General features: G+C 43.8%; 1 protein-coding gene across 2 annotated transcripts in view; it reads left to right on the top strand.

Moving 5' to 3' along the window:
- The window catches only part of LOC126248413 (protein zer-1 homolog), a 171780-nt gene that overhangs the window by 147584 nt on the left and 10643 nt on the right, over window positions 1-13553 (top strand). The gene's annotated exons all lie outside the window — the stretch shown is intronic.

Consider the following 13553-nt stretch of genomic DNA (forward strand, 5'->3'; position numbering starts at 1 on the left):
TAGTCTGTAAAAGTAAAGAATACAACATATCTAAAAACAAAGATGATGTGACTTACCGAACAAAAGCGCTGGCAGGTCGATAGACACACAAACAAACACAAACACACACACAAAATTCTAGCTTTCGCAACAAACAGTTGCTTCGTCAGGAAAGAGGGAAGGAGAGGGAAAGACGAAAGGAAGTGGGTTTTAAGGGAGAGGGTAAGGAGTCATTCCAATCCCGGGAGCGGAAAGACTTACCTTAGGGGGAAAAAAGGACGGGTATACACTCACGCGCACACACACACATATCCATCCACACATATACAGACACAAGCAGACATATTTGAAGACAAAGAGTTTGGGCAGAGATGTCAGTCGAGGCGGAAGTGCAGAGGCAAAGATGATGTTGAATGACAGGTGAGGTATGAGTGGTGGCAACTTGAAATTAGCAGAGATTGAGGCCTGGTGGGTAACGGGAAGAGAGGATATATTGAAGAGCAAGTTCCCATCTCCGGAGTTCGGATAGGTTGGTGTTGGTGGGAAGTATTCAGATAACCCGGACAGTGTAACACTGTGCCAGGATGTGCTGGCCGTGCACCAAGGCATGTTTAGCCACAGAGTGCACAGGGTGATCCTCATTACCAACAAACACTGTCTGCCTGTGACCATTCATGCGAATGGACAGTTTGTTGCTGGTCATTCCCACATAGAATGCATCACAGTGTAGGCAGGTCAGTTGGTAAATCACGTGGGTGCTTTCACATGTGGCTCTGCCTTTGATCATGTACACCTTCCCGGTTACAGGACTGGAGTAGGTGGTGGTCGTGGCAAACGAATCTGCTCCAGTCCGGAATCCCTGGACCATTACACCAACAACCTGACAACAGCTTTCGCATCCCGCAACTACCCTCCCGACCTGGTACAGAAGCAAATAACCAGAGCCACTTCCTCATCCCCTCAAACCCAGAATCCCCCACAGAAGAACCACAAACGTGCCCCACTTGTGACAGGATACTTTCCGGGACTGGACCAGACACTGAATGTGGCTCTCCAGCAGGGATACGACTTCCCCAAATCCTGCCCCAAAATGAGATCCATCCTTCATGAAATCCTCCCCACTCCACCAAGAGTGTCTTTCCGCCGTCCACCTAACCTTTGTAACCTGTTAGTTCATCCCTATGAAATCCCCAAACCACCTTCCCTACCCTCTGGCTCCTATCCTTGTAACCGCCCCCGGTGTAAAACCTGTCCCATGCACCCTCCCACCACCACCTACTCCAGTCCTGTAACCGGGAAGGTGTACACGATCAAAGGCAGAGCTACATGTGAAAGCACCCACGTGATTTACCAACTGACCTGCCTACACTGTGATGCATTCTATGTGGGAATGACCAGCAACAAACTGTCCATTCGCATGAATGGACACAGGCAGACAGTGTTTGTTGGTAATGAGGATCACTCTGTGGCTAAACATGCCTTGGTGCACGGCCAGCACATCTTGGTACAGTGTTACACCGTCCGGGTTATCTGGATACTGCCCACCAACACCAACCTATCCGAACTCCGGAGATGGGAACTTGCTCTTCAATATATCCTCTCTTCCCGTTACCCACCAGGTCTCAATCTCCGCTAATTTCAAGTTGCCACCACTCATACCTCACCTGTCATTCAACATCATCTTTGCCTCTGCACTTCCGCCTCGACTGACATCTCTGCCCAAACTCTTTGTCTTCAAATATGTCTGCTTGTGTCTGTATATGTGTGGATGGATATGCGTGTGTGTGCGAGTGTATACCCGTCCTTTTTTCCCCCTAAGGTAAGTCTTTCCGCTCCCGGGATTGGAATGACTCCTTACCCTCTCCCTTAAAACCCACTTCCTTTCGTCTTTCCCTCTCCTTCCCTCTTTCCTGACGAAGCAACTGTTTGTTGCGAAAGCTAGAATTTTGTGTGTGTGTGTGTGTTTGTGTTTGTTTGTGTGTCCATCGACCTGCCAGCGCTTTCGTTCGGTAAGTCACATCGTCTTTGTTTTTAGATATATTTTTCCCACGTGGAATGTTTCCCTCTATTATATTAAAGAATACAACATTTTGAAAAGAAAGTCAAACGTTTCATTTGTCTAAAGGTATGAAATAAAAAATATTAGGGAAACGTTTGATGTGTGTTATTTTCTGTTCATGATTTCGAATATCATTCAAAGGTATGTAGAACATTTCTCTGGTCTATTATTTCTTTTACACAAATCGTTTCACAAAATGTTCGACCTATTTCTTTCATTTCTTATTTTAAAGTTTTATTCAGAAAGCATGATTTTACTGACTTCTTGTTTGCCTCCCTAACATCATCTGTTCTCGAAAATCCTAACTTTGGTACTACATTCGAAGGGAACCTTTTTGACATTTAAATACTGCACCAAAGTATCTCTTTATGTGCAAAATAGCTAGGCCTTGAACAGATCAACTTTTTGGCGCTTCATTTACATAGCTTGGCAGCAGCTTTTGATGAAATATTTCAATTTTTCCTCAACTCATTAATTAAGTTGTCCTTACTTACCTGATTACTTTCAGGCAGTTAAATATTTTCATGCAAATTGGTCACTTTGATACCTCGTTTGCCTGTTTCTCTCCCTTTGCTTATGAAAATTCAGACAAAACCTCATTGTGTAATTTATAAGGTGTCTTGTTTTCACTCTGCTCACACGTTTAAAAAAGGTATCAAGTGTTAATCACATGGTAAAATAGTCTTTTCTGCTTGTAGTCATTTCCAAAAAATGTTGTCTCGGCGGTATCTTGAACCGTTTATGAGATAAGACAGTTTTTACGACCGCTTGATTCCCAAAGCGCAGGAAAAGATTCAGATGCGCCGCAAACGAGCCATCTGTGGATATAACAATCAATATCTCAAGAATGAAAAGAGATATCGTTCTGGTCTCAACTTTAAATACAGTTTAGATATATTGGTTACATTTCATACGTAATAATGTATGGCCTTAAATTAACTATCTGGAAAGTCTATGAATGTGATTTTACCTCTGCAAATTCTTAAAAATTTTGTGCAGCCATGTACTTGGTTTCGTACAGCACAGTAACTATGACAAATAACAAAAATAATTCAGACCTTTATCTAGCAAAGATATCAAGCTTAAAGATGCGGAAGAATCAAGTTTTTTTCACTGAATAGTTTTCTTAAAATCGGATGATAAGTATTTCATAGGTGCCGTCATGTCCACTCCACTGCATTGCCAAGAAGACACGTGGCTGTCACTCTCTCTGTTGTGCGTGCTGCAACAACAAGATTCAAAAACGTTTGAATTCAAACATCAGTAGTTGCAGCGCCACAGATGTTGTCCATGTAGGACACTTCCGTAACTATACATGCAGTGGTGTTTCGTCGTCTGAAGCTGTCGCGCACTGTTGGTTGCTTGTCACTTATGTAGGACGCAGTCTAACAGCCAGTTGCAATGAAGACATTGAGCAACAGTATCAGAGTTCTTCAGTTGATGCACCACTATTGTTTTGTATGGTTGCAATTTCAGTTTGTGCGCATCTCTGTGAGAGATGCTCTTGACAAACCAGTCTGAACTGCCAAGCGACACAGAGATTTTCTCTTACTTCTTTCCAAAGCCTCCCCTGTCTCATGAAATTTATTTTCAGTTAAAACACTAGTTTCTCTAGGCTTTCGTATGTGTAACACAGATCTAGTCTCTTGAAATTTCTATACTAATCTGCATATCATTGAATCATCGGGAACGTACACACTAGGAAATTTTCGCATTAATTCAAGCCGACATTCCATATACAATTCTGTTTCTGCATAGTTCAATGAAAGAAACACTCATTGACCCTTCATGTATACCATACCAAATGGTAACTTGACAGGAACATCGAAACAAAACACCTGAATGCTCAGTTGTACAGTATAGAAGACAAGCACACGGTGTTTCTGTCTGAGGACCGGCCCAGCAACATGTGGATAGGGGAAGCCCTGGACTCGGTGCAGTTACAGTAATGACATCCAGCAACAATATTTGAAGTGATGAAACTTGACAAAAAAAAAAAAAAACTCAAAAGAAAACACCAGTACATTCGGTTGCACAGTGTACAGAGAATGCGCAAAGTTTTGGTGACAGAGAACTACGCATAGGGACAGACAGCAGACGCAACGGCAACAGCCGACAAACATGCTCACAACCCCAGGCATCTTTCATGAGATTCCCTGTACATTCCCTTTGGGCATCAACAGTCTATAATTGATGTTCTCTCCAAATTTCAAATCTGAAGATTTGTAACAATATTATGAAAACGAAAGTTGCCACTCACCATATAGCGGAGGTACTGAGTCGCAGATAGGCACAACAAAAAGATTGTCACAAATAAGCTTTAGGCCAGCAAGGCCATCGTCAAAAATACACACACACACACACACACACACACACACACGACTGTAATCGCTGGCAACTGAAGCCACACTGCAAGCAGCAGCACTAGTGCAGGATGGGAGTGGTGACTGGTTGGGGGTAAGGAGGCTGGGGTGGGGAGGAGGAGGGGTAGTAGGGTAGGTGTGGGGGACAGTGAAGTGTTGCTTGGGGAGCACACAGGGATGAGGTGGAGAGAGGGTTGTTGTTGTTGTTTTCAGTCCTGAGACTGTTTTGATGCAGCTGTCCATGCTACTCTATCCTGTGCAAGCTTCTTCATCTCCCAGTACTTACTGCAACCTACATCCGTCTGAATCTGCTTAGTGTATTCATCTCTTGGTCTCCCTCTATGATTTTTACCCTCCACGCTGCCCTCCAATGCTAAATTTCTGATCCCTTGATGCCTCAGAACATGTCCTACCAACCGGTCCCTTCTTCTTGTCAAGTTGTGCCGCAAACTCCTCTTCTCCCCAATTCAATTCAATACCTCCTCATTAGTTATGTGATCTACCCATCTAATCTTCAGCATTCTTCTGTAGCACCACATTTCGAAAGCTTCTATTATCTTCTTGTCCAAACTATTTATCGTCCATGTTTCACTTCCATACATGGCTACACTCCATACAAATACTTTCAGAAACGACTTCCTGACACTTAAATCTATACTCGATGTTAACAAATTTCTCTTCTTCAGAAACGCTTTCCTTGCCATTGCCAGTCTACCTACTTCGACCATCATCAATTATCTTGCTCCCCAAATAGCAAAACTCCTTTACTACTTTAAGTGTCTCATTTCCTAATCTAATTCCCTCAGCATCACCCGATTTAATTCGACTGCATTCCATTATCCTTGTTTTGCTTTTGTTGATGTTTATTTTATATCCTCCTTTCAAGACACTGTCCATTCCGTTCAACTGCTCTTCCAAGCCCTTTGCTGTCTCTTGACAGAATTACAATGTCATCAGCGAACCTCAACATTTTTATTTCTTCTCCATGGTCTTTAATACCTACTCCGAATTTTTCTTTTGTTTCCTTTACTGCTTGCTCAATATACAGATTGAATAACATCGGGACAGGCTACAACCCTGTCTCACTCCCTTCCCAACCGCTGCTTCCCTTTCATGCCCCTCGACCCTTATAACTGCCATCTGGTTTCTGTACAAATTGTAAATTGCCTTTCGCTCCCTGTATTTTACCCCTACCACCTTTAGAATTTGAAAGAGAGTATTCCAGTCAACATTGTCAAAAGCTTTCTCTAAGTCTACAAATGCTAGAAATGTAGGTTTGCCTTTCCTTAATCTATTTTCTAAGATAAGTCGTAGGGTCAGTATTGCCTCACGTGTTCCAACATTTCTGCGGAATCCAAACTAATCTTCGCCGAGGTCGGCTTCTACCAGTTTTTCCATTCGTCTGTAAAGAATTCATGTCAGTATTTTGCAGCTGTGACTTATTAAACTGATAGTTCGGCAATTTTCACATCTGTCAACACCTGCTTTCTTTGGGATTGGAATTATTATATTCTACTTGAAGTCTGAGGGTATTTCACCTGTCTCACACATCTTGCTCACCAGATGGTAGAGTTTTGTCAGGACTGGCTCTTCCAAGACCGTCAGTAGTTCCAATGGAATGTTGTCTACCCCCGGGGCCTTGTTTCGACTCAGGTCTTTCAGTGCTCTGTCAAACTCTTCACGCAGTATCTTATCTCCCATTTCATCTTCATCTACATCCTCTATATACTCCTTCCACCTTTCTGCTTTCCCTTCTTTGCTTAGAACTTGGTTTCCATCTGAGCTCTTGATATTCATACATGTGGCTCTCTTTTCTCCAAAGGTCTCTTTAATTTTCCTGTAGGCAGTATCTATCTTACCCCTAGTGAGATAAGCCTCTACATCCTTACATTTGTCCTCTAGCCATCCCTGCTTAGCCATTTTGCACTTCCTGTCGATCTCATTTTTGAGACGTTTGTATTCCTTTTTGCCTGCTTCATTTACTGTGTTTTTATATTTTCTCCTTTCATCAATTAAATTCAATATTTCTTCTGTTACCCAAGGATTTCTACTAGCCCTCATCTTTTTACCTACTTGATCCTATGCTGCCTTCACTACTTCATCCCTCAGAGCTACCTATTCTTCTTCTACTGTATTTCTTTCCCCCATTCCTGTCAATTGTTCCCTTATGCTCTCCCTGAAACCCTGTAGGGTAGCTATTTGCAGTCGGGAGGAAGTAAAAAGACTGGTTGCAATGGTGTAATGAGGTCTCTGTAGTGCTGGAAGGGGGACAGAGAAGGGGCTGTATGGCTGACGATGGGGGAATGTATGATATATTGCAAGGAAAGTTCCCACCTCTGCAACTCAGAAAAGCTGGTGATGGTAAGGATCCATATGGCACAGGCTGTGAAGCAGTCATTGAAATGAAGGTTGTTATGTTGGGTAGCATGCTCAGCAACAGGGTGGTCCACTTGTTTCTTGGCCACAGTTTGTCGGTGGCCATTCATGTGGACAACAACTTGTTTGGTGTCATACTCACATCGAATGCAGCACAGTGGTTGCAGCTTAGCTTGTAAATCACATGGCTGGTTTCACAGGTAGCCCTACCTTTGATGGGATAGGTGATGTTAGTGACCAGACTGGAGTAGGTGGTGGTGGGAGAACATATGGTACAGGTCTTGCATCCAGGTTTATTACAGGTACATGAGACATGAGGTAAGGGGTTAGGAGCAGGAGCTGTGTAAGGATGGACAAATATATTGTGTAGGTCAGGGCTTAACAACTGGCCGGTTTTGAGCGCGAGTACTCGCGTCTGCTCAAGCACGTGCTCACGAGCAGCTGCAAGGTCGAGGAGTACGGAGGAAGGGGAGGGAGGGGAAATGCGCGCGCACGTTTGAATAGGGCCGCAGCGTGCCTATTGAATTCGCGCCGACTGTGTAACGTTTAAAGTACTACGATCAGCTCTTAACAGTCACTTCGCTGGTTAAGAATCATGTGAAGTCGCCGTTGTGTAACCCCAACCATGCTTTCGCAGTTCAACCCCCATTGGGAGGAATTGTATCTGCTTACTGAAAAAGATGGTGTTGCAAAGTGTTTAGTATGTCACAAAACGCTGAATTCTTTTTCGAAATTTAATTTGCAGCGACATTATATGTCGTACCACACGAAAGACTACGGACGTGGAAAATGTGATTGACCAGATCGTGCACAGGAAGTTATTAAACATAAAAAGAAGCTATCCGAAGAAGATCTGGACGACGAAGAAAAATCAACTGAGGCAGCTCTCAGAGTGGGTTACAAAATTGCTTTGCTTTTAGCAAAATCCCTGCGCCCCTTAACTGATGGCGATTTAATAAAAGAATGTTTGGTAGTTGCAGCGGAACATTTGTGTCCATCTCAAGTTGAACAGTTTGGTAGTGGGGGGTAGCGTGCTCACGCTGCTCCGTGCTCGCGCCTTGCTGCTCACAGCTTGCTCCGCGAGCACGTATGTTGTGAAGCCCTGGTGTAGGTTCAGTGGATGGCGAAATACCACTGTGGGAGATGTGAGAAGGATAATGGACAGGACATTCCTCATTTCAGGGCACAACGAGAGGTAGTTGAAACCCTGGCGGAGAATATAATTTAGTTGCTCTAATCCTAGGCGGTACTGAGTTATGAGAGGAATGCTCCTCTGTGGCTGGACGGTGAGACTTTGGGAGGTGGTGGAAGACTGAAAAGATAGGGCACAGGAGATTTGTTTTTGTACAAGGTTGGGAGGATAATTACAGTCTGTGAAGGCTTCAGTGATACCATCGGTATATTTTGAGAGGGCCTGCTCATCACTGCAGATGCGATGAGCACGGGTGGCTAGGCTGTAAGGAAGGAATTTCTGGGTATGGAATGGGTGGCGGCTGTTGAAGTGGAGGTATTGCTGGTGCTTGGTAGGTTTGATATGGACAAAAGTATTGATGTAGCCATCTTTGAAGTGGAGGTCAACATCTAGGAAGGTGGCGTGTTGGGTTGAGTAAGACCAGGTGAAACAAATGGGGGAGAAGCTGTTGAGGTTCTGGAGGAATCGGAAAAGGTGTACTCACCCTCGACCCAGGTGGGCTTAGGATTCTGGGTGTTTAGGAAGGATTCCCCTAGATGGCCCATGAATAGGTTGGCATATGATGGTGCCATGTGGGTGCCCATAGAGGAGGTTGTTGGTACACGTTATATAGGAGGTTAGGTTCTGGGCAATAGGTTGAAAGTGTTGGTCTATGAGACCAGAGATTCTCTCGGTGGGGGCACAGTAACCAGCCACAATGGGGCATCCTGCATGGTTGGGTTTATGGACTTTAGGAAGCATGTAGAAGATAGGAGTGTGGAGAGTGGTAGGGGTGAGCATGGAGATGGGCTCCGGGGAGAGATTCTGCTATGGGCCTAAGTATTTGAGGAGTGACTGGAGATCCTGCTGGATTTCTGGAATGGGGTCTTGTGGCAAGATTTATAGGTGGATGTATCTGACAACTGGCGGAGTCCTGCCAGGTAATCCTTGCACTTCAAAACATCAGTGGTGGAGCCTTTGTCCGCTTGTAGTATTATAAGATTGCGATTAGTTTTTAGATGGTTGATTGTGGTTCTTTCTGTGAATGTAAGATTATTTTGCATGTTGATGGATTTGGGGTATGATTTAAGGCAAAGTTCGAGATTAAGAAATTCTGGAAAGTTAACGGGGTGTTTTGGGGGCATTGGGGGTGCATCACAGTTGGTTGGAGGAATGAACTGAGTCAAGCAAGGTTCAACGTTGGTCTTTCTTTGAGTCTGATTGGTAGGGTTGGTGGCGAAAAAGTGTTTGTAATGCAGGAACCGGGAGGACGAGAGAAGTTCTTTAACAAGTCCTGCGTGATTGAATTTGGGAGTGGGAAAAAAGGTGAGCCCCTTTGGAAAGGACTGATATTTCTGTGGGGCCAAGGTTTCTGGAGAAAAGTTTTATGACTGTTTTTTGGATCTGTTTAGGTTCTGGATTCTGTGTGATGGTGGGAGGGAGTTTTGGAGAGTGGGGTAAATGTAGTACGTCTGCGAGACAAGGTTTGTCAGCTGATGGACGTGTGGGAGGGCTTGGAGGCTGTTGTAGATGTGGTGGACAGTGGTACTCCTGGTGGGAGTAGGAAGTGAGCAGGGTGGAGAGTTTTCTGAGGTGGTGGTGTGCATTTTCTCTAGTTACTGGCGGGCAAGAGTTTCAGTGTGTGTTATGGGTTCCAGGAATTTGGGATTGCTTAGCAGGATAATTTTGTGAATTGAGAGAAGGTACTGCAAGCAGGTTTGGGCTTGGTTGATATGGTTTTGCAGGACTACATTGGTGAGGGCTAAGGCTTGGTGAAATCTGGACAGATGGAAGTCATTGTGGAAGGAGGCGTGGCAGCCGGAGATGGGTAATTTGATGGTAAGACCATTTGGGGGGATTCCATAAGCCAATCAACAACACAGGAACAGTATGTGGCAAGAGATAAGGAAACTTTTCTGTATTGACACAGATAGAAGGAGCAAGGTTCCATGGTGGTGGAAAAAAATGCAAAAAATTACGTAAATAAAAATTTTAAACATTGATGAATTACAATGGCAGTCACGAGGTCGCTTAGGTCTAAGAACTGTGTCAAACCTCTGCTACCATCACACTAGCGACTAGTCTAGTGTGATGGTAGTGGCAGTTTGATGCAGTTATTAGCCCTAAGCGACCTTGCGACTGCCATTGTGTTTCGATGGAACATTTTATTCCCATTGACAAAGATTATATACGGGGGCATTTTGAAAAGTAAAGATACAATGGCTCACAATCCTTAAATAGAACATTTATTTAGAAAATGTCAGTCACATCTTATTAACTGGATTATTTGTTATTTTTCGACATAATCACCCCCGTTATCCAAACATTTGTTAAGTCGGTATCCCACAGTCATAGAAGGTTGCGATCTTTTATCAGAACCACATTTCAACTTCATCTTTGATCTCTTCATCGTCATGGAATGATTTTCCACCAAGATTTGACTTCAGGTAACGGAAGACATGGAAGTCGGTGGGTGCAAGGTCCAGTCTGTGTGGCAGATGGACCAATACGTCCCATTTGAATTGTTTGAGTAGTGCTTTGGTTACGAGCGCTTTGTGAGGCCAAGCGTTGTCATGATGCAAGCGGACTCCACTTGTCAGCATTCCCCTGCGTTTGTTTTGAATTGCTCTTCAAAGACGTTTCAAATTCTGGGAATATGCAGCAGCATTAATTGTCATTCCAGGAGGCATAAATTGCAACAGAAGAGTGCCTTGTCTCTTCCAAAAAACAGAAGCCATGATTTTCTTCGCTGAAATCGACGTTTTGTATTTCTTGGCTTTTGGTGAATTCGAATGGCGCCATTGCATTGATTGTTGCTTGGATTCAGATGTATGGTGATAAACCCACGTCTCATCACCTGTCACAATGTGATCAAGGAACTCATCACCTGCTTCAGCACAATGTGTGAGGAAGTCAAGTGCAAAGCCCATCCTTTTCTTTTTGTGTTCTTTCATTAACAGTTTTGGAACCCAGCGCGCACACAATTTCCTGTACCCTAAATTGACAGTCACAACATCATAAGTTGTCATTGACATGTCCGGTATGATCTGATGCAATTCTTTCAATGTGAGACGTCTATTCGTATGAATTGCTTCCTCCGTTCTCCGAAGAAGGGCATCAAAGATCACAGATGGCCGACCTGTTCTTTGTTCTTCATGAACATTGGTCCTACCTTCAGAGAAATGACAACACCATTTCGTTACATTTTGTCGATTCATAATGTTCCCATAAACAGAAACAATTTCTTTGTGAATATCCACTGGTCACTGACCTTTTACATGAAGAAAACGTATGATGGAGCGCACTTCGCATTTGACGGGATTCTGAACTGGCGCGGCCATTTTAAACACGACCTACTCCAACCAGAAGCAGTGTTCAACTGCCGAACGACCGCGAGGAGAAAGCTAATGGTTCGAGCTTAACACCAGTGTTGCCAACTTGCTCACCAAAACTCTTATGTTCCTCTGGCGTACGGTGTATCTTTACTTTCCGAAATACCCTCGTATTTTTACAGTTTAATTTTTATTCCTGTGATAATGTGAATTCGACAAGAGCATTTTTGCTCAGATGGTTTTCACCTATGGTGTGATTACATGTAATCCAATGTAATTTTTGTTCTGATGGAGACCGTCTTAGTGCTGTCGAAACCATGGTCAGTTTGACAACAATTTTATGCAGCCGAGGTGGCTATATGTACATTCTGTAATTAAGTTACATAAATTAACATAGAATTATGTCCAGAAAAGTTCACAAAAATACACCCAAATACATGGGAAAATCACGAAAAGGATGAAGATGCAAAAGCGGAAAACAAGATGAAAACAGAGGGAATCAATGATAGCGAAAGGCAAAAACTCACTAAAAATGGCATGAACTCACAATGAGATCAAAGAAAAGATAGAGATACCCTATTATCCTTCCCCCTCCCCACCCCAGCCTCCTCCTTACCCCCACCCAGTCGCCACTCCCATCACCCACTGGTGCTGCTGTTCGCAGTGTGGCTTCAGTTGCGAGAGACTACACTTGGGTGTGTAAATTGCAGTTGTGTGTGTGGGGGGGGGGGGGGGGGGGTGTGCACGCGTGCTTTGTCTATTTTTGATGAAGGCCTTATTGGCTGAAAGCTTATTCGTGACAGTCTTTTTGTTGTACCTATCTGGAACTTGGCACCTCTACTATACAGTGAGTAGCAACTTTCCTTTTCATATTATTGGTACCTGAGGTATTGAAGATACCTCAGTTGTAGATCCAGGCATCCTGTCCAGGTAAAACAGAGACCCAGGGAGACTGAGGGTGTTATACTGCTCCCCCTAACCAAGTTCGGGGTGTCATCTTCCACTGAAACTGGCACAGAGCCCAATGAAGCACACTTCACCTGTTGGGAAATCTGCTTTGTTCTGTGTCAGGAGGAGGCAAATGCAAAACGATAGGCGTCTGTTAATTGACAGTAGTTCAAACATATAGCAAAGACTGTGGTTCCCAACCTGAGGGTAACAACCCCCTCTTGACGTAAAATGAGTTTTTCTGAGGGATAAAGTAGAAAAGCTGTTTAGTTAATCTCTTAAGGAGTCAGTAAAAGTTAATTTGTATTACTATCATTTACCAGCATGAGTGGGAAATCAAAAGCAACAGGATTGTGGTCTATTGAGACAGCGGATCCACACTATGTGATACTACTGATAGCATTAATTGGGGCCCCACTACTGTCATGTGAGCATAGTATCGATGAGTTCAGGAGGCTCTACTCAAAGTCTTGTGGGATCTCAGTGACCTCACACAAAGAGCACATGAGAGGACAGAAATATTATTCGCTCACGTCACATACCTCGATTCAGGAAATGGGCTTGTTTGCAGTGAGACAAGAATCCACAGCAGCCATGTGACAACATCAGGAGCACTGCAGACATAAGCACTACATTTACTGCTGTTGCTCCCCTTGCCACTGTAGCCGAAAGGCATGCCCAATGACAATATTAGACACTGTAATGTCTACTGAGATGAAGCTTGGTTCTGTGTATTGCATTACAATAGATCTACCCATCTGTGGAGCCTTTGAGGAGAATGAACGTTGCCAGATTGCATTTGTCATCATCATGCGAGCTCACCATTGGGTTTGATAATATGGAATGTCATTGGGCGTACATCTTGATCGCCTCTGCATCACCCAGCCAATAATTTTGACAACAACTGTTCAATTTGATGTGTTAAGGCCAGTGACTGTGGCCTAATTTCGAGGTCTCCATGTAGTTACCTTTCATAAAGATAATACAAGATGGCAAGCTGCCAGTGTTGATCCTGCCTATTTCAGTGCAGAGGATGTTTGGCTGTTGCCCTGCACAGTTCATTCTACATATCAGTCAGCCATTAAAAACATCTGATCGTGGGTTGCCGAGAGACAGGCACATGACCTCTCGCATGTGACTTTGATTGGTGAGCTCTTACAGTTGAAGCAATACAGAATGACATTACCATATATGTCGTCAAAGCTCAGTTAGACTTGATGACTGGCGGGTGAGATCTGTTGTTGATGCCAGAATTGGCAGCTCTGTGCACCAAATATTCATACCTCAAAATCACCTGCAAGTTTAATAATGTTTCCCTCATCCTA

The sequence above is a fragment of the Schistocerca nitens genome, chromosome 1, assembly GCF_023898315.1.
Source record: "Schistocerca nitens isolate TAMUIC-IGC-003100 chromosome 1, iqSchNite1.1, whole genome shotgun sequence".
Classification (NCBI taxonomy): Eukaryota; Metazoa; Arthropoda; class Insecta; order Orthoptera; family Acrididae; genus Schistocerca; species Schistocerca nitens.